General features: G+C 38.7%; 1 long non-coding RNA gene across 2 annotated transcripts; it reads left to right on the top strand.

The window, feature by feature from the left end:
- On the top strand, nucleotides 1-27,694 carry LOC140618260 (uncharacterized). 2 transcript variants are annotated; one of them, XR_012018460.1, is made up of 4 exons: nucleotides 1-107; nucleotides 5,591-5,810; nucleotides 23,166-23,343; nucleotides 24,814-27,694. It is a non-coding gene; the product is annotated as an uncharacterized lncRNA (long non-coding RNA). The 2 variants fall into 2 exon arrangements; XR_012018459.1 differs by lacking the exon at nucleotides 24,814-27,694 and having other exon boundaries at nucleotides 23,166-24,712.

Consider the following 27,694-nt stretch of genomic DNA (forward strand, 5'->3'; position numbering starts at 1 on the left):
AGACCAACCTTTTCTGGCACATTGAGTATGCTGCTGGTTCATTTCTCACTCCTCTCAGGAGTCCCTGGCTTTAGCTGTCCTTGTGATCCTGGCTCAGGCTTCTCCAGGTAACTGAGACCATGCAGAGGAGGGAAAAGAAAGTAAACTGGGGTCCTAGTCATAGAGTCATTGGAACATGGAATATGTGTGTCAGTCAGGAAGATCCACATAGATGACCAAGATCTAGTGAAAAGACTTATAATGAATATGTCCCATAATAAGGGAAGTCTGTCACCTCTGACTACCATGATGTTTTTCATGATGGCAAATATTGGCAGAGCCCAGGATTTCTTGTATGAAGTCCCTGCCAAGTGCAGAAGCAACTGCAGCATCCCTAGTGTCATTAATATCTTAGCCCTAAATGTCGACAAGGGATGAGTCCTGCCATCTCTCACTTCAACCTACTTTTAACTGATACCACTTCTCGCAGTAACTAGTTCCATTACTTCAGCTCTCCATTGTTACGTGGCTTTGAATGTTCCTTTAAAACAATCAGAAGAGGCATTTGTCTTAGAATATGTAGTGAAAAATTTGTAGGTTGATGTCAGATATCTAGAGGTTTATAAAATAGGCTCAAGGTGTAGAGCTGGGGTTAGGGCAGAAGATTCTGAATTCCATAGCTCTCTAGTGATATGACTGAGTGGTGAATAACTTTCTGAAGGAAATATTTTCTGCTTAGACTGTCTGCGGATTCTAAAGTTTATGATTTTTATTTCCATGATTTCCGTTTGGATCATTGCTGCTGGAAGTTGCATCCTCTCTTGGATCAGCTTTTCAAACTGATAGCCTTTATGAATCACTCAGTTGTTCTAGAAGCAAAAGAAGGTAATTCTGGGCTAATCCTGAGTTGGTTTTAGCCTGTCTTTTTTTTTAAGATTTATTTATTTATTTTTATTCATAATAGACATAGAGAGAGAGACAGAGAGAGAGAGAGAGAGAGAGAGAGGCAGAGACACAGGCAGAGGGAGAAGCAGGCTCCATGCCAGGACCCCAACGCGGGACTTGATCCCGGGACTCCAGGGTCGCTCCCTGGGCCAAAGGCAGGCGCCAAACCGCTGAGCTATCCAGACATCCCCTTTTATCCTGTCTTAAACTCTGGTAAGGGCAAATTAGTTTTGAGGAGGGAGTTGCAGCTGCAAAAGACATTTTGGGGCAAGAATCTATACATTGATTCTAGTCTGAATGTCCTGGTAAGAAAGAGAGAATTGGAAATTATCTCCCAGGAGGGGAGTTTGGGGGAAAAAACCATTAGAAGGAATCAAGATACTATGATCTCTCAAATGGACCCAGTGTGTTGGGGATACAGGATCTGTATTCAGTATTTAGAATACTAGATAGGGTTGAGTCCCAAACAATGTCACATAAGGGCAGTTTTACACCATCCAGAACATCAGCCTACAGATCAGCAGTATAAATTAATCCTTCAACATTCAAAGGCTTGTGCTAGGGCATCATTTGGGGCGTGCACTTAGTACAGTGCCAGGGACATACTCTGGTCTTCAACAAATCACTGTTGAGTGAATAATAAATTGAAAGGAAAAAACAAATAGATAATTGAAGGTATAGGTCTACTCCTTGGCAAGTACCTAGATTTGGGAGATAAGGAGGAACCAGTGTTGGCGAGACTGAAAAATGAAAAAGATGAAAACATCACAAGCACAAAAATAAAGTCCAGATAGAGCTGGTTGAAGGAAGGGAGATACTTATGCATCTAGTACATGTCAAGACCAGCATTAGGCACTACATCCACAGATGTATTTACTTTTCCCAAGAATGCCTTTATATTTCAGTAGTTCGTCCTAACCATTATTACTACAATACTAACATCCTCAGTATAATAGTCTTTACTCTCTTTCGTGTATTTGTTTATTCATCTTTTTATTTATTTTGATGGATGGGTCAAAAGATGCAGTTATAGAATTGGCAGATGCAGGCAATCTCGCAAGAAAATGAGAAGAAGAAGGAAAAATGTGGGGCAAAAGAATTTTGCTGCATCCCTGATGTAAAGTATATACCCTCAAACCCTGTTGAGAAACAACAGACAATATGTGAGCCTAAGGCAAGACCAGCTAAGCGTCCATAAAACTCCTGACACAAGACTTTTAACAGCCAGAAAAAAAGAGTCAGTAAAATGGCTGTCTGGGGCACCTGCATAGTTCTGAGATCCTTAGACACCTGCTGGGTCTTCACATGGTCCACTAAAGAAATTATGATCATTCTGGCTCTCATTATATCCTGTCTCTCTAGTCCTTGGTAGCCTGACATCTCTAGGGTTTCTCAGGGCATGACTGATATTCTTGGTTCTCACTGTAAAATGGTTTTATAGGATCTATATGCTGAATTCCTAAGCCTCTGACCCGGTGCTCCCAGATCCCTCAACAGGGAAGTTTTCTAAGCTAATGCAGATTCTACCTTGACCACACATTCTTTTTTTTTTTTTTTTAAATAATTTTTATTTATTTATGATAGTCACAGAGAGGGAGAGAGAGGCAGAGACACAGGCAGAGGGAGAAGCAGGCTCCATGCACCGGGAGTCCAACGTGGGATTCGATCCCTAGTCTCCAGGATCGCGCCCTGGGCCAAAGGCAGGCGCCAAACCGCTGCGCCACCCAGGGATCCCTTGACCACACACACATTCTTATCTAAGGTCTCATCCTAGAGTTTTGAGATAGACCAGCGGTCTTTTTGCTTCCTTAGCTCAAGGTTTAACCCAAGGCTTTGCCTTCTGGGCTCACTCTTGGAATTTAGCCCTTACCCTAATTCCTTAATCATACTTAGCTTTCTAAAGATCGGCATGCCCTCTGACCAGGAAGCAACCATTGCCATGCCACCTAAATGGAAAGGGAAAACAGTAAAACAAAACAAAGAACAAACAAGAAAACAACCAAACCCTCCCCCTCCCCAAACAAAAAACAAGCACCACTCCCCCAACCTCCACATTTACTGAGAACTTACTTATTGTGTGCAAGGCCTTTCTTAAGTACTTTATATACACAATCTCCTTTTGTCCTAACAACAGCTCCATGAGGTAAGAATTTATTATTATGTCCCTTTGCCAGAAGAGGAAACTAAGTCACAGAGAGTTTAAGCGACTTGCCTCAACTACTGTTGGCCACTGAACTAGTCCTGCTAGCAAGACTTGGAACCCATGATGCTCGAGTTCAGATGTTATGCTATCTCAAAAGGGAAAATTATTGCTGTAGTGAGAAAACCTTGCTCCGCTCTTCTGGCCCAGAGCCAATGTCCTTAAAGTGCAAGGTGTGGCAAGAAAGGGAAAGCCTTGTGAGCCTCCTTGTGGTTAAAATGTGTAACAAATCCAGCCCTAACTTGTATACCAAGGCACAAATAGATATGATCCCAAGTTGAAGTTAAGGAAGGAGTTGTTCCCACTTAGTAGACACTTAGTTCAGAGGCCAGTGCCAGTCAGGTCTAATGGTGAAAAGTATCCCTTGCCTCTGTTGACAAAATTATCTGGAGACACCGTCTGAAAAGAAGGTGTAGCAATCCTCACAATCATGGTGGCTTCTAACCACTCAACCCATTTCTCAAAGTGCTTTCACATCAGTTTTCTCATTCCCCCACCCCCATCTCCCTGGCAATACCACCATATAACATTCATGTTCCAAATCTTAGATGTCCTCAGGATATTTAGAGAGTGGATCAGAGATTGGGTCTCCAATTACCTAGGCACAGTGATGCCGATTAATATTTCAGCTTCAACCTCAACCACATCAACAGCTACAGAAGAGCCCAAGAAGCCACCTGTCTTGTACAAGTTTTTATATATTTTTGGCTAGAGAAATTATGCCTACAAATGGACTCAAGAGTCTTAGAGAGTTGTGTAAACATGCCTCCAGACCATGGTCCAAAGAATTGAAAAGGGTTCAGGGGAAATTCAGATGCATTAATAGGATGTGACTATGTCACTTTACCACTCTGAACCTCATTTTGCCCATCCTCAAAATGGAAATGTTGGACTGGATTATAAACTCCATATGCCCTTCGACTCTTAAATCCTTCTTCATTTTTTATGGTGAAATCCATTCTCTTGGGATGCCTGGGTGGTTCAGCGGTTGAGCATCTGCTTGTGGCTCAGGGCGTGATCCCCGAGTCTGGGACTGAGTCTCACATTAGGCTTCCAGCATGGAATCTGCTTCTCCCTCTGCCTATGTCTCTGCCTCTCTCTCTCTCTCTCTCATAAATAAATACAATCTTAAAAAAAAAAGAAATCCATTCTTTAGCTATGACTTCAGATGCCACTTTAGAGAGCAAAGGCATGGAGGATGAAGAGACTAAGAAACAGCAATGTGGTCTCAACCTAAGTACTCAAACCATAATCCTAAAATACATTTTAGTTAACTTCTTGTTCCTCACAGCCTGCACCACCAACATCATGTTGGCCACAAAGACCTTCTAAGTCTGCCTCCATAGCATCCGTTTTCCATCCTTGCCTCTGCTCTTCTGATTCAGCCATCATCTTTTCTTGCCCATTGTTATTGGTTGACTGTGTCCCTTCAAACTCATATAGTCAAGTCTTAATCCGGTACCTGAGAACATGACTACATTTGGAAATAGGATCTAAATTTAAAGAAGCAATTAAATTAAAATGAGAGCATTAGGGGGAATTCTAATCCAATTTTTAAAGATATTATTTATTTATTCATGAGAGACACACAGAGGCAGAAACATAGGCAGAGGGAGGAAAAGCAGGCTCCCTGTGGGGAGCCCGATGCGGGATTCCATCCCAGGACCCCGGGATCATGACCTGAGCTGAAGGCAGACACTCAGACACTGAGCCACCTGGGTTCCCTTGTTTCTTGCCCTTTTAAAAATAGGCTTCCCCTTTTGCTGGGAAGATTCTTCTTCCAAAACAAATGTATGCTTCTCGGTAAGCTTCACCTAAACAGTATTCCTACTTACCCTAAGCCGTATTCATTCATTCCTTCTTTCCTCTGCCTCCAGAGGGATCCTTTAATTTATTTACTTTAAATGTTTTTACAAATAAAAATTGCTTATATTTAAGCAATGATTAGATTTATAGATACACAAGTTAATTTAACACACTTATCACCTCACATAGGTATCTTTTTTCTAGATAGGAACACTTAAGATCTACTTTCTCAGCAAATTTCAAGTATACAATAAAGTAATAATAACAAGAGTTACCATGTGGTATGTTAGATCATCAGAACTGGTTCATTTCATAACTGAAAGTTTGTACCCTTTGACCAACATCTCTCCATTTCATGCCCACTCCCTTTCTGGCAAACATCTTTCTGCTCTTTTCTGTGAGTTCAACTAATTTAGATTCACCATACAAATGAGTTTCATACAAGATTTGTTTTGTGTCTTGTTTATTTCACTTAGCATAATGGCCTCCAGTTTCATTCAAATTGTCCAAAATGGGCCCTGGGCAAGATGGCGGAAGAGTAGGGTCCCCAAGTCACCTGTCCCCACCAACTTACCTAGATAACTTTCAAATCATCCTGAAAACCTATGAATTCGGCCTGAGGTTTAAAGTATTTTTTTTAATTTTATTTATTTATGATAGTCACACAGAGAGAGAGAGAGAGGCAGAGACACAGGCAGAGGGAGAAGCAGGCTCCATGCACTGGGAGCCCGACGTGAGACTTGATCCCGGGTCTCCAGGATCACACCCTGGGCCAAAGGCAGGCGCTAAACCGCTGCGCCACCGAGGGATCCCCCGGCCTGAGGTTTAAAGAAAGAACAGCTGGAATGCTACAGAGAGAAGAGTTTGCACTTCTAACAAGGTAGGAAAGGGGGACTAAATAAATAAATAAATAAATATCCAGTGGGGCAGGGGCCCCGAGAGGAGCCGGGCTAAGGGGGGCCGCAAAAGTCTCCAGGACAGGAAAGCCCAGCCCTGGAGAAGCAGGAACTTTAAAAATCCGCACAGGATTCTTCCTGGAAGGAAAGGCGCTCACAGGATCAGGCAGGATCATAGGAGGGGCAGCAGAGCCCCCAGGGTCCTGGGGTCACTAACAAAGCAGGTGCACCCTGGGGAGAGCGTGCCACACTCTGTGGGCCGAGCGCAGTAAATGGCTGGAGGGTGCCCTTTGGGGCCCCGGGAGCAGGTCAGGCAGGCGCTCCTGGTGGAGGGGGCTGCCTGCCCTGGGGAGCGCAATTCCAGCGGCACAGGCCCTGGATCCCAGGGCATCAGGGGACACAGCCCAGGATCCTGCGCTCCCCCTGGGATAGGCAGGGGTGGAGAGGACACAGGACAACGAGGACACTCCTGCTGCCGGGCACCCCAAAGCTGTGCATATCAGCGCCCCCCGCCCCCACGCGAGTGTGGACTGGGAGCTGTGGTAGTTACTGCAGGAGCTGACTCCAGGGCTGGAGAGCTGGCTGCCACCACTGTTGTTCCTCCTGGTGTCACCTTGTGTCTGGGACTGAGCAGGGCTGCCAGGGAACAGAGGCCTCACGGGATAAACAGCCCCCACTGAACCGTGCACCTGACAGGGGCAGGGCAGCTCTCCCACGTGCACACACCTGAGAATCAGCACAGCAGGCCCCTGCCCCAGAAGACTGGAAGGACAGGGGAACAGCAAGTTCTTAACCAAGCAGTGCTGGAAAGCTCCACGGGAAGTCGAGGGATTTACAGTATATAGAACCAAAGAATACCTTGCCTTGTTTTTTTTTTTTTTTTTTTTTTCTTGTTTGTTTGTTCTTTTCTCTCTCTTTTTTTTTTCTTCCTTTTTCCAATACAACTTGTTTTTAGCCACTCTGCACTGAGCAAAATGACTAGAAAGAGAACTCACCACAAAAGAAAGAATCAGGAACAGTACTCTCTCCCACAGAATTACAGAATTTGGATTACAATTTGTGTCGGAAAGCCAATTCAGAAGCACAATTATAAAGCTACTGGCGGCTCTGGAAAAAAGCATAAGGAATTCAAAAGACTTCATGACTGCAGAATTCAGATCTAATCAGGCTGAAATTAAAAATCAATTAAATGAGATGCAATCCAAACTGGAGGTCCTAACAACAAGGGTTAATGAGGTAGAAGAAAGAGTGAGTGACAGAAGACAAGTTGATGTAAAGGAAGGAAGCTGAGGAAAAAAGATAAAAACAAAAGACCATGAGGAAAGGTTAAGGGAAATAAATGACAGACTCAGAAGGAAAAATCTACTTTTAATTGGGGTTCCAGAGGCCGCCGAGAGGGAGAGAGGACCAGAAAGTGTATTTGAACAAATCATACCTGAGAACTTCCCTAACTTGGGGAGGGAAACAGGCATTCAGATCCAGAAGATAGAGAGATCCCCCTCCCCCAAAATCAATAAAAACTGTTCAACACCTGGACATTTAATAGTGAAATTTGCAAATTCCAAAGATAAAGAGAAAACCTTAAAGCAGCAAGAGATAAGAGATCCCGAACTTATATGAGGAGAAATATTAGGTTAACAGCAGACCTCTTCACAGAGACTGGTAGGCCAGAAAGGGCTGGCAGGATATAGTTAGGGTCCTAAATGAGAAGAACATGCAGCCAAGAATACTTTACCCAGCAAGGCTCTCATTCATAATAGGAGGAGAGATGAAGAGCTTCCAAGACAGGCAGGAACTGAAAGAATATGTGACCACCAAACCAGTTCTGCAAGAAATGTTAAGGGGGACTCTGTAAAAGAAAGAGGAAGTCCAAGGAAATAATCCACAAAACAGGGACTGAACAGGTATTATGATGACACTAAATTCATATTTTTCAACAGTAACTCTGAATGTGAATGAGCTTAATGATCCCATCAAAAGACGCAGGGTTTCAGACTGGATAAAAAAGCAAGACCCATCTATTTGCTGTCTACAAGAGACTCATTTTAGACCTAAAGACACCTACAGCCTGAAAATAAAAGGTTGGAGAACCATTTAACATTCAAATGGTCCTTAGAAGAAAGCAGGGGTAGCCATCCTCATATCAGATAAATTAAAGTTTATCCCAAAGACTGTAGTAAGAGATGAAGAGGGACACTATATCATACTTAAAGGATCTATCCAACAAGAGGACCTAACAATCATGAATATTTATGCCCGTAATGTGGGAGCTGCCAATTATATCAATCAATAACCAAAGTTAAGACATAATTAGATAAAATAGACTTATACTGGGAGACTTCAACATGGCGCTTTCTGAAAATGACAGATCTTCTCAGCACAACATCAATGAAACAAGATATTTGAATGATACACTGGACCAGATAGATTTCACAGATACTTACAGAACTTTACATCTGAACGCAGCTGAATACACATTCTTCTCAAGTGCACATGGAACTTTCTCCAGAAGAGACCACATACTGGGTCACAAATCAGGTCTTAACCAATACCAAAAGATTGGGATTGTCCCCTGCATATTTTCAGACCAAAATGCTTTGAAACTAGAACTCAATCACAAGAAGAAATTTGGAAGAAATTCAAATATGTGGAGGTTAAAAGACCATCCTGCTAAAAGATGAGTGGGTCAACCAGGAAATTAGAGAAGAATTTAAAAGATTCATGGAAACTAATGAGAATGAAGATACAACCGTTCAAAATCTTTGGGATACAGCAAAAGCAGTCCTGAGAGGGAAATACATCACAATACAAGCGTCCCTCAAAAAACTGGAAAAAACTCAAATACACAAGCTAACCTTGCAGCTAAAGGAACTGTAGAAAGAACAGCAAATAAAGCCTACACCCAGCAGAAGAAGAGAGTTAATAAATATCCGAGCAGAACTCAATGAAACAGAGACCAGAAGAACTGTAGAACAGATCAACAAAACCAGGGGTTGGTTCTTTGAAAGAATTAATAAGACAGATAAACCATTAGCCAGCTTTATTAAAAACAAAAGAGAACAGACTCTAATTAATAAAATCATGAATGGAAAAGGAGAGATCACCACCAATACCGAGGAAATACAAACGATTTAAAAAACATATTATGAGCAGCTATACTCCAATAAATTAGGCAATCTAAAAGAAATGGACACATTTCTGGAAAACCACAAACTACCAAAACTGGAACAGGAAGAAATAGAAAACCTGAATAGACCAATAACCAGGGAGGAAATTGAAGCAGTCATCAAAAATCTCCCAAGACACAAAAGTCCAGGGCCAGATGGCTTCCCAGGGGAATTCTATCAAACGTTTAAAGAAGAAACCATACCTATTCTACTAAAGCTGTTCTGAAAGATAGAAAGGGATGGAATTCTCCCAAACTTGTTCTATGAGGCCAGCATCACCTTAATTCCAAAACCAGACAAAGACCCCACAAAAAAGGAGAATATAGACCAATATCCCTTATGAACACATATGCAAAAATTCTCAACAAGATACTAGCAAATAGGATCCAAGAGTACATTAAGAAGATTATTCACCATGACCAAGTGGGATTTATCCCTGGGATGCAAGGCTGGTGCAACACTCATAAAGCAATCAACATGATAGATCATATCAACAAGAGAAAAAACAACAGCCATATGATCCTCTCAAGAGATGCAGAGAAAGCATTTGACAAAATACAGCATCCATTCCTGATCAAAACTCTTCAGAGTGTAGGGATAGAGAGAACATTCCTCAGCGTCTTAAAAGCCATCTATGAAAAGCCCATAGCAAATATTCTCAATGGGGAAACGCTGGGAGCCTTTCCCCTAAGATCAGGAGCAGGACAGGTATGTCCAGTCTCACCACTGCTATTCAACATAGTACTAGAAGTCCTAACCTCAGCAATCAGGCAACAAAAAGAAATAAAAGGCATTCAAATGGGCAAAGAAAAATTCAAACTCTCCCTCTGCAGATGACATGATACTGTAAATAAAAAACCCAAAAGACTCCACCCCAAGATTGCCAGAACACATACAGGAATTCGGCAGTGTGGCAGGATACAAAATCAATGCACAGAAATCGGTGGCATTTCTATACACTAACAATGAGACTGAAGAAAGAGAAATTAAGGTCAATCCCATTTACAATTGCACCTAGGAACAAACCTAACCAAAAAGGTAAAGGATTTATACCCTAAAAACTACAGAACACTTCTGAAAGAAATTGAGGAAGACACAAAGTATTGGAAAAATATTCCATGCTCATGGATTGGAAGAATTAACATTGTGAAAATGTCAATGCTACCCAGGGCAATTTACGCATTTAATGCAATCCCTGTCCAAATAACATGGACTTTCTTCAGAGAGTTGGAACAAATCATCTTAAGACTTGTGTGGAATCAGAAAAGACCCCAAATAGCCAGGGGAATATTGAAAAAGAAAACCAGAGCCGGGGCAGTACAATGCCAGATTTCAGGTTGTACTACAAAGATGTGGTCATCAAGACAGTGTGGTACTGGCACAAAAACAGACACATGGATCAATGGAACAGAATAGAGAATCCAGAAGTGGACCCTCAACTTTATGGTCAACTAATATTCGACAAAGCAGGAAAGACTATCCACTGGAAAAAGGACAGTCTCTTCAATAAATGGTGCTGGGAAAATTGGACAGCCATGTGCAGAAGAATACAATCCCTATCCAAATAACATGGACTTTCTTCAGAGAGTTAGAACAAATTATTTTAAGATTTGTGTGGAATCAGAAAAGACCTCGAATAGCCAGGGGGATTTTAAAAAAGAAAACCATAGCTGGGGGCATCACAATGCCAGATTTCAGGTTGTACTACAAAGCTGTGGTCATCAAGACAGTGTGGTACTGGCACAAAAACAGACACATAGATCAATGGAACAGAATAGAGAATCCAGAAGTGGACCCTGAACTTTATGGTCAACTAATATTCGATAAAGGAGGAAAGACTATTCACTGGAAGAAAGACAGTCTCTTCAATAAATGGTGCTGGGAAAATTGGACATCCACATGCAGAAGAATGAAACTAGACCACTCTCTTGCACCATACACAAAGATAAACTCAAAATGGATGAGATATCTAAATGTGAGACAAGATTCCATCAAAATCCCAGAGGAGAACACAGGCAACACCCTTTTTGAACTCGGCCACAGTAATTTCTTGCAAGATACATCCACGAAGGCAAAAGAAACAAAAGCAAAAATGAACTATTGGGACTTCATCAAGATAAGAAGCTTTTGCACAGCAAAGGATACAGTCAACAAAACTAAGAGACAAGCTACAGAATGGGAGAAGATATTTGCAAATGATGTATCAGATAAAGGGCTAGTTTCCAAGATCTATAAAGAATTTATTAAACTCAACAGCAAAGAAACAAGCAATCCAATCATGAAATGGGCAAAAGACATGAACAGAAATCTCACAGAGGAAGACATAGACATGGCCAACAAGCACATGAGGAAATGCTCTGCATCACTTGCCATCAGGGAAATACAAATCAAAACCACAATGAGATACCACCTCACACCAGTGAGAATGGGGAAAATTAACAAGACAGGAAACCACAAATGTTGGAGAGGATGTGGAGAAGGGGAACCCTCTTACACTGTTGGTGGGAATGTGAACTGGTGCAGCCCCTCTGGAAAACTGTGTGGAGGTTCCTCAAAGAGTTAAAAATAGACCTGCCCTACGACCCAGCAATTGCATGTTGGAGATTTACCCCAAAGATACAGATGTAATGAAACGCCGGGACACCTGCACCCCGATGTTTCTAGCAGCAATGTCCACAATAGCCAAACTGTGGAAGGAGCCTCGGTGTCCATCGAAAGATGAATGGATTAAGAAGATGTGGTTTATGTATACAATGGAATATTCCTCAGCCATTAGAAATGACAAATACCCACCATTTGCTTCAACGTGGATGGAACTGGAGGGTATTATGCTGAGTGAAATGAGTCAATCAGAGAAGGACAAACATTATATGTTCTCATTCATTTGGGGAATATAAATAATGGTGAAAGGGAATAGAAGGGAAGGGAGAAGAAATGGGTAGGAAATATCAGAAAGGGAGACAGAACATGAAAAGACTCCTAACTCTAGGAAACGAACTAGGGGTGGTGGAAGGGGAGGAGGGTGTGGGGTGGGAGTGAATGGGTGACAGGCACTGAGGGGGGCACTTGACGGGATGAGCACTGAGTGTTATTCTGTATGTTGGCAAATTGAACACCGATAAAAAAAAATTGTCCAAAATGGCAGGACTTTCTTCTTTTTAACACTGATTAATATTACATTGTATATATGTGTGCTTATATACCTGTGATACATAGATACTAACTTTTCTTTTTCCACTCATCCATTGACAAACACTTAAGTTGCTTCCATGTCTTGCCATTGTGAATAACGCTGCAATGATCAGGAGACTGCAGATGTCTCTTTAGGATTTTCATTTCCTTCAGATATAAACCCAGAAGTTTAATTGCTGTATCATAAAATAGTTTCATTTTTAACTTTTTGAGGAACTTCCATACTGTTCTTCATGACGATTGTATCCATTCACATTCTACTAACAGTGTACAAGCTTCCTCTTTTCCTTACAATCTTATGAACACTTGTTATCTTTTGTCTTTGGCATAATAGCCATCCTAACAGGTTGAATGAATATCTCATTGTGATTTTGATTATCAGTTCCTTATTGATTAGTGATGTTGAGTATATCTTCATATACCTGTGGACCATTTGTATGTCTTCTTTGGGAAAAATGTCAGTTCAGTGAGTCTTTAGCCCATTATTTAATTGGATTGTTTAGGTTTTTTTGCTACTGAGTTGTATGAGTTCTTTATATATTTTGGATATTAACTCCTTATCAGATTGTAGTTTTCTTTTTTTTCTTTTTTCTTTTTTTTTATTGGTGTTCAATTTGCCAACATATAGAATAACACCCCGTGCTCATCCCATCAATTGCCCCCTCAGTGCCCGTCACCCAGTCACCCCCACCCCCACCCACCTTCCTTTCTACCACCCCTTGTTTGTTTCCCAGAGTTAGGAGTCTCTCATGTTCTGTCTCCCTTTCTGGTATTTCCCACTCATTTTTTCTCCTTTCCCCTTTATTCCCTTTCACTATTTTTTATATTCCCCAATTGAATGAGACCATATAATGTGTAGTTTTCAAATATTTTCTCCCCTTCTAGAGGGTGCCTTTTCTCTCTGTTGATGGTTTTCTTTGCTGTGCAGAAACTTTTTAGTTAGATGTAGTCGCACTTACTTTTGTTTTTGTTGCTTATACTTTTTTGTTTGTTTGTTTGTTTTAGAGAAAACTGTATTGCCATTAGATTGCTAAATGCTTTTGGACTCAAATCCAAGAAATTATTGCCAATGTCATATAGCTTTTCCCTATGTTTTTTGTAAGAGTTTTATGGTTTTAGGTCTTCTGTTTAAGTCATTAATCAATTTTGAGTTGATGTTTTTGGTATGGTATAAGTGTTCAATTTTATTATTATGCACGTGGATACTCATTTTTTCCAATAACATTATTGAAGGGACTAGCCTTTCCCCACTCTATTCTTTGTGACTTTGTCAAATATTAGATGCCCATACATACATGGCTTATTTTGGGGCTGTTCTGTATTTTGGACTGTTCTGTAGGTCTGATGTATCTGTTTTTATGCCAGTACCATACTCTTTTGATGGCCATAGCTTGGTAGTATATTTGAAATCAGGAAGTATGATGCTTCCAAGCTTTGTTCTTTCTCAATATGGCTTTGGCTATTTGAAGACTTTGGTGGTTCCATATGAATTTTAGGATTTTCTCTATTTCTGTGAAAAAAGTCATTGGAATCCTTAGTTTGTTACCTATAGTTAAAAATCTTTTATGGTTTGCCTCCCTCTTTGTCTTTATCTTATTTTATTTTTCCTTTCCTTCACCTATGTTCATTTATTTTATTTCTTAAATTCCACATATGAGTGAAACCATATGGTATTTGTCTTTCTCTGACTGATTTATTTGCTGGAGGGGAGATGGGTGGGGGGATGGGGTAATTGGGTGTTGGGCATTAAGGAGGACAGTTGATTTAGTGAGCACTGGCTATTAAATGCAACTGATGAAACACTAAATTCTACTCTAAAACTAGTAATATACTATAAGTTAACTAAATTAATTTAAACTTAAAAAATTAAAGGAAATCCATAAAACTAAAAAAATGACGTTGGAATTTTAATAAAGATTGCATTAATTTGTAGATTGCTTTGGGTAGTATGGACACTTTAACAATGTTAATTCTTCCAATCCATGAACATAAGATATTTATTTTCTATTTCCTTGTGTCTTCTTCAATTTCTCTCATCGGTGTTTTACAGTTTTCAGTGTACAAGTCTTTCACTTCCTTGGGTAGATTTATTCCTAAGTATTTTATTCTTTTTGATGATTTTGTAAATGGGATTTATTTATTGCTTTTGTGAATAGTTATGCCCTCCAGGGGTATGTATACATGTGTCTTCTGCTGAGTTTCTGTGTGAAGAGGACTGTTCCTGAACCATGGCCAAGAGGGTGTGGAGCAAGTTCCATGACACTATTGCCTGAGACACAGGCAGGTGTGTGTCCTTGCAGGTCCTTTGACATGGTGCTGGTAATAGGATCAAGGCCAGGTGGGGCTGTGGTTGAGTCCATGGGAGGACAGAGATATTTCTAGGTCTGTAGTCAGGACCATCAATGGTGAGTCTGCCATCTGGTTGTTGGCCTGGCTTCTCAAAATGGCCCTCCTCAGAGTTGGGCTCTAAAAATTCTTTTTTTTTTTAAAGATTTTATTTATTTATTCATAGAGACAGAGAGAGAGAGAGGCAGAGACACAGGCAGAGGGAGAAGCAGGCTCCATGCAGAGAGCCGGACATGGGACTCGATCCAGGGTCTCCAGGATCACGCCCTGGGCTGCTGGCAGCGCTAAACGGCTGCACCACCGGGGCTACCCTGGGCTCTAAAAATTCCTAAGATAAGGTGGTCAGGAAAGCTCTTTCCAAGTGAATAACACATAACACCTGTGCTGGGGACAGAAGGATACAGCATGTAAACAACTAGAAAAAAATAATTATGAGTCAAATGGTACTACCCAGTAGTCTCATCATGAGTCCTTCCATGAGATAGGAATAAGCTTATGGATGTGTTGCTCTCCCCAGACACCAAAATAACTTGTCTAATAACTAGGCTGTGTTCCTCGGGTACAAATTGTCAATATATAAGGTAGTTGTTGGCTTAAGAACAAGCTAAAGTTCAGAAACATCTGGCCATGTTTGATGACCCAGATGTTGATATGCACACATATTATTTGATTGTTTTAGTTGAAGAAGGAAGGGATTTAATGCCTGGTCAAGGAATTATGAGTACAGTAATAATCTTAATATTGATCCTTTTGACCAGCCCATAAGAACCCAAATGATAGCCCTACACAGGCAGAACCTGAGGAACAGCCTCCTCTCAGATGAGAATGTGTTACTCAAAGGGTAAGAAAAGAACTTTACACATTTTGGCTCCGTCATGCTTCACCCCCAAAAGATAATCATGATCCTGACTTCTGTCAACTTCATGCCCAAAAGGTAGCCTTGATCCTGACTTTTATCAACTTCGTGCAGAAAAGGACCATGATTTTGACTTCTATCAATTTCCTTTGCTTTTTGAAACTTTTTACAGAACTGAAATTATTCAGAAAATACTCCTTCGTGTCTGGCTTATTTTGCTCAATAGAATGCTTGTAGAGTCATCCATGTTGTTGTATATTGCAATAGTTCATTCTTCTCATTACTGTAGAGCATTCCACTATATGAGCATTCCAGTTGTTTATCCATCCTAATTTTTATGGACATTGAGTTGTTTCCACTATTTGACTAGTAGAAATTGCACTACTATAAACATCCTTGGAACATGTTTTACAGTGAAATATGTACATATGGTTTGTTGTTGAGTTTATATTTAGTGATGGTATATCACAGGCATGTGATCATCTTAAGAAGATATTGTCAGTTTTTCAATTTGGCTGAACCAATTATACTCCCACCACAATGGGAATTCTACACACGTCTGCTAACACTTGCTATTGTATTCTTTTTCAATTTAACCACCTGGTAACTGTACTAGAGTATCACATTATGGCTATAATTTGCATTTTCCTGATGCACAAATTAACATATTTTCATATATTTATTAACGACTTAGCTATTCTCTTCTGTGAAATATCTGTTCAAGCCTTTTCTATAGGGTTGTCTTTCCTATTGATTTGTAGGTGTTCTTTTTGTATTCCAGATATCAGTTCTTTGTCAGATTATGGATACATGTATTAAAATATTTTCTCCAATTCTATGACTTGCCTTTTCTTTATTTCAGTGGTATCATTTGATGACACCCCCCCCCTTTCTGGTCAGCACTCAGAAAGAAAAAACACAGCTGACATCTGGTATCTGCACTAGTTGCTACCAGTTGGGCCATGTTGTTTCCTTGCTGAACATAAAAAGTTCACAGAATGCTAAAGTTACAAGAGGACTCTCTGCAATCAAAATGGAATAAAATATCTTGTATCCTTATAGTTAAGCATATCTCATGTAGGCAGCATATAGTTGGACTTTGTTTCTTACCGAATTTGGAAATATTAGTCTTTTAATTGGAGCATTTAGTTGATTTGCATTTAGATTAATTAATTTACTTGGGTTTATATCAATCATTTTATAAATAGTTTTTTTTTTAATTTCTCCTTCTTGTTTTATATCCTTATATCCACCTTGTATTCTTTTGGCATAGTAAAAATTTTATTATTTCATTTCCTTCTGTTAAATTGTTATCTACATGGATTTTTTTGGTGTTTTTTAAAAATAATTCTCTGGCTTCCCTAGAGATTATAGCATGCATCCTTTACTTATTACAATCTAATGTAAACTATTACTTTTACCAACATATTGAGACCTTAGAACACTTCCATGCCAATAACCTCCATCATACATTTTATATTATTATGGTTATGCATTTAACTCTGTAAATATTATAATGCTCCAAAACATTATTATCATTAGTTTCTACAATCAATATTCATTTTATCCAAATAGTTACCATTTCCATTATTCTTCATTCCTTCATGTATTCCCATGCTTCTAACTGGGATTATTTTCATTCTGGCTGAAGAATTCCATTTAGTGTATCTTGTAGTTCATATCTACTGGTGACAGATTTACTTCATTTTTATTTGTATCCTTATGTATTTATTTTTCTCTCCTTTTACAAAGGATAATTTTACTGGACATAGAATTCTAGTTTATCAGGGGATGCACTTCTAAAAGAGCATCTTTTGGCTTCCTTATTTTCTGTAGAAACATCATCCAACAATTTTATTGTTACTCTTTTGAAGGCAATGTATCTTGTATCTCTTTGTATTAGTTCAGGCTGCCATAACAGAATATCATAAAGAAGGTGGCTTAAACAATAGAAATTTATTTTCTTACAGTTCTGAAGGTTGGAAGTTCAAGATCAAGGTTCCATCAGGGTTGGTGCCTGCTGAAACCTCTCACTGGGGCTTACGGATGGCTGCTGCCTTCTTGTGTCCTCACATGGCCTTACTTCTGAGCACACATGGAGGGAGAGAGAGCTCTCAGTGCCTCTTTATCTTATAAGGACATCAGTTGTAGTAAGATTCCATTTTCACGACATCATTTAACTTTCATTACCTTTCACAGGCCCTTTGGTTTTCAACAATTTGACTATAATGTGCCTAGGTGCATTTTTTTTAACTCTACTGAAGATTTCAGAGTTTCTTGTAATTTTGGGTTGGTACTTTCATCATTTTGGGGAAATTATTGGTGATTATGCCTTTAAATATTGCCTAATATTAAGTATTATATTAAATAATAAATATTGTTTTATATAGTAAATATACTGTTACTATTTCATCCTCTCTTCCATCTCATACTGGGACTCCAATTACATTTTTCCCTTTGTGCTGTATATCTCTGTATGTATGTATCCTATCTTCTCTCTGAGTTAGTCTGGGTATTTTTTTAAAGATTTTATTTATTTATTCATGAGAGACACAGAGAGAGAGAGAGAGGCAGAGACACAGGCAGAGGGAGAAGCAGGCTCCATTCAGGGAGCCTGACATGGGACTCGATCCCGGGTCTCCAGGATCACACCCTGGGCTGAAGGTGGCGCTAAAACCGCTGAGCCACCCGGGCTGCCCAGTCTGGGTATTTTTATTTCCCTAATGTCCACTTCATGTTTTGCTGGGTCTTAACCACTGCTAAACTTATCTATTGAGTTCTTAATTTCAATTGTTTTATTTTTAAGTTTTTGAATTTCCATTTGGATCTATCTATGAGATGTGAATTTTCTGCTGAAGTTCTCTTTCCATTGGGTTTCTCTTTTTCTCTATTTTATCCATTATACATGTCACAACTAACATCCTCGTACAATCACTCCAATATCTGGATCAATTGTCTGTTTCCATTGACCTACTATCTTTTCTGTTTGAGATCATTTGGTCGTTTATGATGCATGCATACTAATATTTTGTTGATTTCCAGACATGTATGAAATATTATGAGTTTCCTTCATCCAGGGAGGGTTCACTTTTTCCTTTGCTGGACAGATGGAGCAGGATTTGACTAAAAACAGCTGACAGAAAGTTAGCTGCAGTTTCGATAAGGTACTATCTGCTTCTGAAGTTGGCTTTTTGTCTATCCCCTCCTTCTACCTAGGCAACCATTCTGTACTCATTTAGGAATTATGACTCACTGCCATTGAATATATCATATAATTTATAGTTGTCCAAGAAGATATAGTATGTGATATGCTTATATATAGGATGCAGTAGTAAAGAGTCTATCCTTCAAGTAAAAAGGTTACATCTCTGCTCTGCCACTTTCTTGGGCAATGGATCAAACAAAACCTTCTGAGCTTCAGAATCCTTTTCAGTGAAGCAGATATTATTTAATACCAGCATTTTCATAATATTGTAAGGACAAATAAGATAAAGTATACAACACACCTAAAGTAGTGCTATACTCTTTAAATGTAATATATGATAAATACATTTATTGTACTTGAAAATAAAAGACATGGGTTCTGTCTCAGGATCTATCACAAATGCAGAAATACCCTCCAATGGCCACCATTTTTGCATGTGCCTCCTTTTTTCCATAAAGCCTCTCTTCTCTTTTTTCCTGTTACTAATTTTCTAGGCCTTTATAAACAATGCCTGAGCAGCGATGTTTGCATTTCTCTAAAGCTTTTTCTCTACACTGGAACTATGATGATAGTTGAATTTGCTTCCTTATTCATAATTAAATTATCCTAACAATTCCTGACATTTAGGAAAATCATAATAGGTAACAATAAAATACTAATGTACTTGATTGATCTCATATATTTAATTATGATCAAAAATGACAATTTCAATCATCTTATATAAAAATAATGTCTGATGACTGAACAGTGAAGTTATCAAGTTCTGTCTAAATGCAGGATTCAGAAAGGCATAAACATATTCTTTCTAATGTCTACACTGGGTTTGAGACTTCCAGAAGAGCTGTACTTGATTGTACAGCAAATCCTCTCCTCAAAAATGAATGATAATCGTAAGGGCCCTTCAATATGGAAGTTGAAGGCAGAGAAGATAGATAGAATGACGTGATATGATAAAATCCCAGTGTTGGTGGCTTTGAAGATGAAGAAGGGGCCCAGGAACTAAGGAATGTAGGAAGTCTCTAGAAGCTGGAAAGAGCAAGGAAGCAGGTATCCTTTTCAGTAAGGAATTCAGCACTGCCATCACTTGATTTCACCCCTTCAAGACTCTTTTTGGACTCTAAATTACAGAACTGTAAAATAACAAATTCTGCTGCTTTAAGTCACTAAGCTTGTTGTAACTTATCGCAATACTCATAGAAAACTGAAACAGTAGGTGATATATTGTACTTAACAGAGAAAGAATCCGTGCAATTCAAATAAATACGTTCAAAGAACTAAAAGAAACCACTTGTATAATTAACATAAAATATAATGACAACTAAATAAATATATGATAATAGCTCATCAAATTGGAAATTCAGATGAAGTGATAGACATTTTTTTAAAAGAATTAAATAGAAATTCAAATAGAAATTCTGGAGTGGAAACATGCAACAACTGAAATTAAATATACACTACAGGGGCTTGAAAGAAATTTGAAAGAAAAATTATCTGGAAGATTAAATAATAAGTGAACTCTGAACAACAGAGAGAAAAAAAGAATGAGAAAAATAATAAGTGAACTCTGAACAACAGAGAGAAAAAAGAATGAGAACAATGAATAGCACCTTGGGTATCTGTGGGATACTATGAATAATATATGTCTAGTGGGAGCTTCAGAAAGAGAGATGAGAGAGAAAGAGGAAGAAAAATATTTGAAAAAATAATGGTCACAAACTTCTTAATTTTTTTTAAACAATAAGAACAACATCAATGTACATATTAAACAAGATCAGTAAACTCCAGGACACCTGGGTGGCTCAGCGGTTGAGCATCTGCCTTTGGCTCAGGGTGTAATCCTGGAGTCCCAGGATCAAGTCCCACATCAGGCTCCCTGCATGGAGCCTGCTTCTCCCTCTGCCTGCGTCTCTTTGTCTCTCTCTCTTTCTGTGTCTCTCATGAATAAATAAATAAAATCTTAAGAAAAAAAATTTTAAAAAAATATCAGTAAACTCCAAGTGGGATAAATTCACACCTAAACAAATCACTATCATCATGATTAAACTGTTAAAGGAAAAAAAAAAAAGAAAATTTGAAAGCAGGAAAAGAAAAACCACTCATTACATACATAGGAACCGCAGGAAGATCAACAGCTGAATTTTCATCAGAAAAAATGAAGGTCAGGGATGCCTTGGTGGCTCAGTGGTAGAGCGCCTACCTTTGGCTCAGGTCATGATCCCAGGGTCCTGGGATGGGGTCCTGGGATGGAGTCCTGCATCAGCTCCCCGCAGGGAGCATGCTTCTCCCCCTGTCTATGTCTCTGCCTTTCTCTCTGTGTCTCTCATGAATAAATAAATAAAATCTTAAAACAAAAATGAAGGCCAGAAGGCAGTAGGATAACATTCTTTGGGCGGGGAAGGCGGGAGGTGGGGGGGAGGCCGTCAACCAGGAATTCTATGCCCAGCAAAACTATTCTTCACAACCAACAGACAGATGAAGACTAAGAGAATGCAAGAGCCAATATATTATTGAAAAAGAATAAAGGAGGAATTACAACTTCAAAATAAATTTACTAAAAATAAAGATTAATCAAGAGATTGTAGTATAGGCATAAGGACAGACATATATATCAATAGAACAGGATTGGCAGTCCAGGAGAATAAACGCTGACATTTATGATCAATTGATTTTAATCAAAGATAAAAGGCAAGACATTAAACAGAAAAGCATAATCTTTTCAACAAATGGAGCTGGAATAATTGGCTATCCATATGCAAAGAAATGAATATAGGTCACTGCTTCATATCATACTAAAAAATAAAACAAAGTCATATACCTAAATATAAAAATTTTTGTACTATAAAAGACATCTTCTAGAAAATGAAAATACAAGCCATAGACTGGGATAAGTATTTCAAATTATATTTCTGATCAAGGACTTTACCCAGATTATGAAAAAAACATATAACTCAATAATAAGAAGATAACCCAATCAAAATATAGGGAAATATTTGAAAAGACATTTCACCAGAGAAGATAAAAGAATGGCAAATAGGCACATAAAAAGATGTTCAATGTCATTGTTCATTTGGGAAATTAAAATCACAAAATATACACACACAAAATAGGACCATATTTTAAAAGACAGATATTAACAAATATTAATGAGGATATGAGAACAGGAATCTTTATATGTTTCTGTTGGGAATGTAAAATGGTACACCTGTTGGAGATATTTGCACTCCCATGTTCATAGCAGCATTATTCACAATAGCTAAAAAGTAGAAGCAACCCAAGTGTCTATTGACAGACAAATGGATAAGTAAAATATGGTATATACATATCATGGAATATTATTCCATGCCTGAATATTATTCAGCCTTAAAAAGGGAGAAAAATTCTGCAGTATGCTACTGTATGGATGAATCTTCAGAATCATAGACATAGGAAGTATAATGACAATCACCAGGGGCTGTGGGAGGGAGAATAGGGAGTTATTACTGAGTAGGTATTGACTCTCAGTCCCACAGGATGAAAAGAACTATAAGGACCAATGGTGTCAAAGGCTGCATAACTATGTGAATGTATTTAATATTACTGAACTGTACACTAAAAACTGGTTTAAGATGATTGATTTTGTTATATTTTAGCACAATTTGAAAAATCTTTAATATAAAAATAAGCAAAAAATAAAAATAAATCATACTATTATCTCAAGAGGCCCCCAAAATCATTTGACATAATTTATATCCTTTCATGATCAAAAGTCTCAACAAACTAGGAATAAAAGTTAATTATCTCAGCATAATAAAGGTCATAAGTAAAAAGCCCATGGTTAACATATCTAACCTGAAAAACTGAAAGCTTTTTCTCTAAGATCAAGAACAAAACAAGGATGCCAATCCTCAACTTCTCTTCAACATATTTCTAGAATTCTAACTACAGAAATTCAACAAGAAAAGGAAATAAAAGGCATTTAAATCAGGAAGGAAGAAATAAAATTATTTCTCTCTGCAAATGTGACTTCATATGTAGAAAACTCTGAGAACTCCACACACGAAATCTGTTAAAACTATAAATAAATTCAGTAAAGTTGCAGGATACATTAACATACAAAATTCAGCTGTGCTTCTATACACTAATAGTAAACTAACTAAGAAAGGAATGAAGAAAAACTGATCTTTGACCTGAGTGCTGAGAATACACAAGAAAGAAAGAACAGTCTCTTCAATAAATCATGTTAGAATAACTGGATATCTACATGCATAAGAATTAAGTTGGGTTCCTTTCTTAGATTAGACACAAAATTACCTCAAAATAGTCTAAATATTTATATGTAAGACTTCAAGCTATAAAGCTCCTAAAAGAAAACATAGTGGGAAACTTCATGGCATTAGTCTTAGAACTTGTTTCTTGGATTTGATACCCAAACCACCGACTACATAAGCAAAAATACAAAAGTGACATCACATTATAGTATGTCATAGAAGATTTTAGAAGCCTGGCCTTGAAGTCACTTCTCCCCATATTCCACAGCTCAGAATTAGATCTATTTCTCCATCTAACTACAAGAGACTGGGATATTGTCTTCTAGGTACCAAGAAGACTAAATGAGATTGGTGAGGAATAGTGTGTGTCATGGTGCATGACCTCATCTGCTGCCATATTCTATGATGTCACTCTGACCCTGATGAAGATCTCTAGAGGCTCCAACCACATCTCATAATCAGCTACCTATAATTCAAAATAAGAAGAATATTCATCTAAAGGAGGTACAACAGAGTCCTGATAATGTCCATCATGAATTTTTATACCTTTTTTAAATATCAAAAGATTACGTATTTCTCTAAAAAATAATATTTTTACATTTTTGTTCATTCTTGATGTCCCTGCTCATTTTCTGAGTGCTGATTTATAATGCCTGTTGGGTATTCCAGCACTGTTGTCTCCATTTGTTCTTTTCCTCTCGCCACAAATACTAGGGAAACATTTGATAGAATAATAAATAGCTAGGATTAGCATCTTCCTGTCCCCTGATGAAAATGTGTAACTGGGATCAAACTCTCAAATGCTTATTTTCCAACAAGCATTTGCAAGACCTAATGTATCAGTTAACTTCTCCTGAATAAAAAAGCACCATAAAACTGGAGGCTTGAAAAAATTATTCTATTTAGCTCATGATTCTGTGCATTGACTTGGCAATTCTTCTGGTCTGGACAAGCTTGACTCATCTCTGCTGGGCTGCAGCCTGTGTTTGTGCTCAGCTGGTAGTTGAGTGGTTCAATGATCTAGAATAACATTCCTCATATATCTGACATTTCACTGGATGTCATTTAGGGGACCTTAGTTCTCCTCTACATTACTTCTCAACTTCCAGCATGTTGGTTTGAGTTCATCTATTGAGCAAACTTTCAGGACCACAAGTGCAGCAATAAGCTGAGACCAATGCATGAGAATTTTTCAAGCCTGTGTTTGCATTATTTTTGCTAACATCCATTGGCTTAAGTCTGTCACCTGGCCAAGCCCACAGTCAAGTGGTGACCAAAAAAAGATTCTTAATGATAGAATCTGCAACACCTCATTGCAAGGGCATCAGTAGAAAGGGGAAGAATTTGTAGCCTTTTTACAATCTTCAATAGTGACAGAGTTTCCGTTATAGATCTTCTTCCAGCAGTATAAGAGGGTCCCAGTCCCTCCATATTCTCATGAACATATGGAATTGTCATGCATTCAACCATTTGGGCTTATGCTGAGTGACATCGCACTGAGATTTTGTTGACTTTTCCGTGATAGCTTATGCTTATTGACATCCTGTCTTATGCACAATGGCCATTAAATACCCAATTTTGTGAAGTGCCTGCTCATGTCTTTTTCACTCTATGTGGTAACCAAGGAAGGTAAAATACAATCTCCTTTCCTCTGTACTGTTTACATCTACTGAACTATCTCAGAATGTTATTTGCTTTTTTGACCGGAGCTTTTTTGTCAAATTCTGTGTCTCCCACCTATCCTTCCTCCAATCATGATACTTTGTAGAATAAACAACACACACTGGAGACTGGAATGCAATTTTATAGTGAAAATATTTGACAAGAAGGTTTCTAGAAGAGGCAATTGTTGAGGGCCTTCAGTAAAAAGGCATACTTGTGGTGATTACTTTCGACCACACAATGTCCTTCACTACTACACGAGTAAGGATGGTTGAATCTGAGTTAATGCAGCACCTTCTGTTGTTTCCACAGAAATGAACTTCAGTTTCATCTTTTCTGCATCGTTCTCTGCATACTCCATAGCCTTGGTAACATTTAGTTAGTTCTTCTGTCTTGAATCTTTTGAGTGTTTTTCTCATGCTTCCTGGGAAAGATATGGCTATGGTCAGTCTCTATGTAACTATGATCACAGAAGACAGAATGTGAAGTGCACAGGACCTGGAATCAAAATCATCTAGAGTCAAACCTGGGCTCTCTTATTTCCTAGACCTTGGTCTTTGAACAAGTAACTTCAGCTCTCTGCCCCTTCATTCCCATCTGTACAATGGAAATAATAATAATAGAGACTACTTCTTAAGATGGTTAATGATTGAGTGAATTAACATATATAAAGCCCTCAGAATAGTGTCTGGCACTTAGTAAGATGTGACTAAAAGTTAGCCTTTGTTGTAGTTATCGGTATTTTTTCAATTGCTATTATTACTAAAGGTATTTTCCTGAGAATTTAAGCCTACATAGTTTGCCTCTGTGAGCACTTGTTGGGCCAGCTCCCATTTACCTAAATAGATTTGTATTCTAATGCTAAACTCCTTAGAGATAGCCAGCTTCTCTAAGGCAGAATACACACATGATGGTGAACCTGTTTCTCAGTGCTTCCATGCTTTGAAATAAAAAATATTTATTTTTTATTTTATTTTATCACCAATGCAAAGTGGTGAAATCCACTTTGCATTGCCCCCCACCCAAACAGGTACTGTGTATCAGTGTATGCATTGGCATGGATACACATCTATAATGCAATTCATTCACAGATCCATTATCACACACAAACTGAGCAGGGACACATCCATAGTTGTGCATTCATAACCTTGTATTAATGCACAGGCCAACAAACTAGTTACTCAGATGTATACATGTGTATACAAGCCCTCTGCCTGAAAATACTTTACTGTTACAGCTCCCAATATATAGCTACCATTCTGTAAGAGATTCATTTGAAACAGTTGGGTGTCTCAAAAAAAAAAAAAAAAAGACCTTTGGAAAGAAAATAATGACTACAATCAAACATTTTTTAAAGATTTATTTACTTGAGAGAGAGTGTGTGTGCACACACATGCACATATGCACAAGTGGGAAGAAGGGCAGAGGAGAGGGAGAGGGACCAGCCTACTGAGTGCCATGCTTGACTGTAGGGCTCGATCTCACAACACTGAGATAATGACTTGAGCTGAAATCAAGAGTTGGATGCTTAACCAAGTGAGCTACCCAAGTGTCCCTACTACTATAAAACATTAAAAACCACTTATACTGAGAATTTTTATATGCTACTTCAGTGAAAACTTACAGCAAGCTATCATTATCTCCATTTTTCAAATAAGAAAAATGGAATACAAAGAGAGACCATATTCCTGCTAAGGTCCTCAAAATGGAAAAAGAGAGAACCAGGATTTGATTTCTGGTCTACTTGACTCAGAACTCTGGAATGACATCAGGAAGGTAGTACACTAGGAAACTTCAGGCCCTCATTTCCCCCACAGAAACATTAAATAAGCATTATGTGGATTAAAGTAGCCTTGTGAGAATTCTAGAAACCCATTAAGAAGTTGCATCAACCAAGCAAAGATCTAAACAGGAAAAAGCCACATTCAGGATGGTAATAACATTTGTGGCATTTTTGCTTACTCTTGCTCCACCTGCTTCTTGGTGCAAGTGGCATGGTCAAGAGGAAGTCACTCAATTCCCAGCTCCTCCCTTAGCATGGAAGGAAAAAAGTGGAATTTTTTTACAATGTTCTGGCTTGTGTGGGGGCTGGCTAGGGAATTCATTTCTGTCTTGCTTGACCCAGAGCATTTGACGGGAATGGTTGCACAATTTGGATATCAGGTTGGAGACTGCCAAAAGCGGTAATGAGCACTGTGGCTGTTGAGAGTTCCAATAGTCCCATGGGAGCCTCAGGACAAGAGATTACGGAAAGAGGAATACAATAGAACGCTTAAGGCCCTGACAATAACCAGGTGTAAGTTTCTAAGAGAAATTAAGGCATTTAAAGCAGCATGTAGGGGCCTGGGTGGCTCAGCAGGTTGAGCAGCCAGCTCTTGGTTTCAGCTCAGGTTATGGTCTCAGGGCCCTGCGTAGGGCTCCATGCCCAGTGGGGAGTCTGCTTGAGGATTCCCTCCCTTTCTTTCCCTCTGCCCCTCCCACTGCTTGTTTTCTATCTCTCTCTTTCTCTCTCTTTCCCTCTCTCTCTCTAAAATAAATAAATCAAATAAACAAACAAACAAACAAACAAAAACAAGCAGCATGTGTGTGGAAGAATTGAGGCTGAGGGAAGCACATGCACAAGCCCAGGGAGGACACATTCCTGGAAAATGCCTGAGAAGATCTTGAACTTTTACAAGAAGAGTGAAGTCTATCTCTGAAAGAGCCAGTATGTAAAGACTGGGAAAGGGACCTGTTTTTTTCAAATGACCAGTTTTCAAAAAAAATATTACAAGGTATGCAGAGAACAGGGAAACATGACTAACTAAAAAAAAAAAAAAAATACAAGATAAATCTCCAGAAACTTACCTTGAAGAAACACAGGCCTCAGACCTACTGAACAGGCTTTAAAACAACTGTCTCAAGTATACTCAATGAGCTAAAGGAGAACACGGACAAATGACTAAAGAAAATCAGGAAAATGACACATGGACAAAATTAAAATATCAACAAAGGGTTAGAAATTATAAAAATAGAATCAAACAGAAAATCTGGAGCTGAAAAATACAACTGAAATGAAAGTAATAGCAGAGGTTTTAACAGCAGACACAGGAATTTCTAGTACTCCCCCCACAACTTAAAAAAAAAAAAAAAACAACATCAATTTGAGCAACTACCTGTGCACAGAAATACCTTCACAAAAGCCGGTGGATTT

The sequence above is a fragment of the Canis lupus genome, chromosome 26, assembly GCF_048164855.1.
Source record: "Canis lupus baileyi chromosome 26, mCanLup2.hap1, whole genome shotgun sequence".
In the NCBI taxonomy this organism is placed as follows: domain Eukaryota; kingdom Metazoa; phylum Chordata; class Mammalia; order Carnivora; family Canidae; genus Canis; species Canis lupus.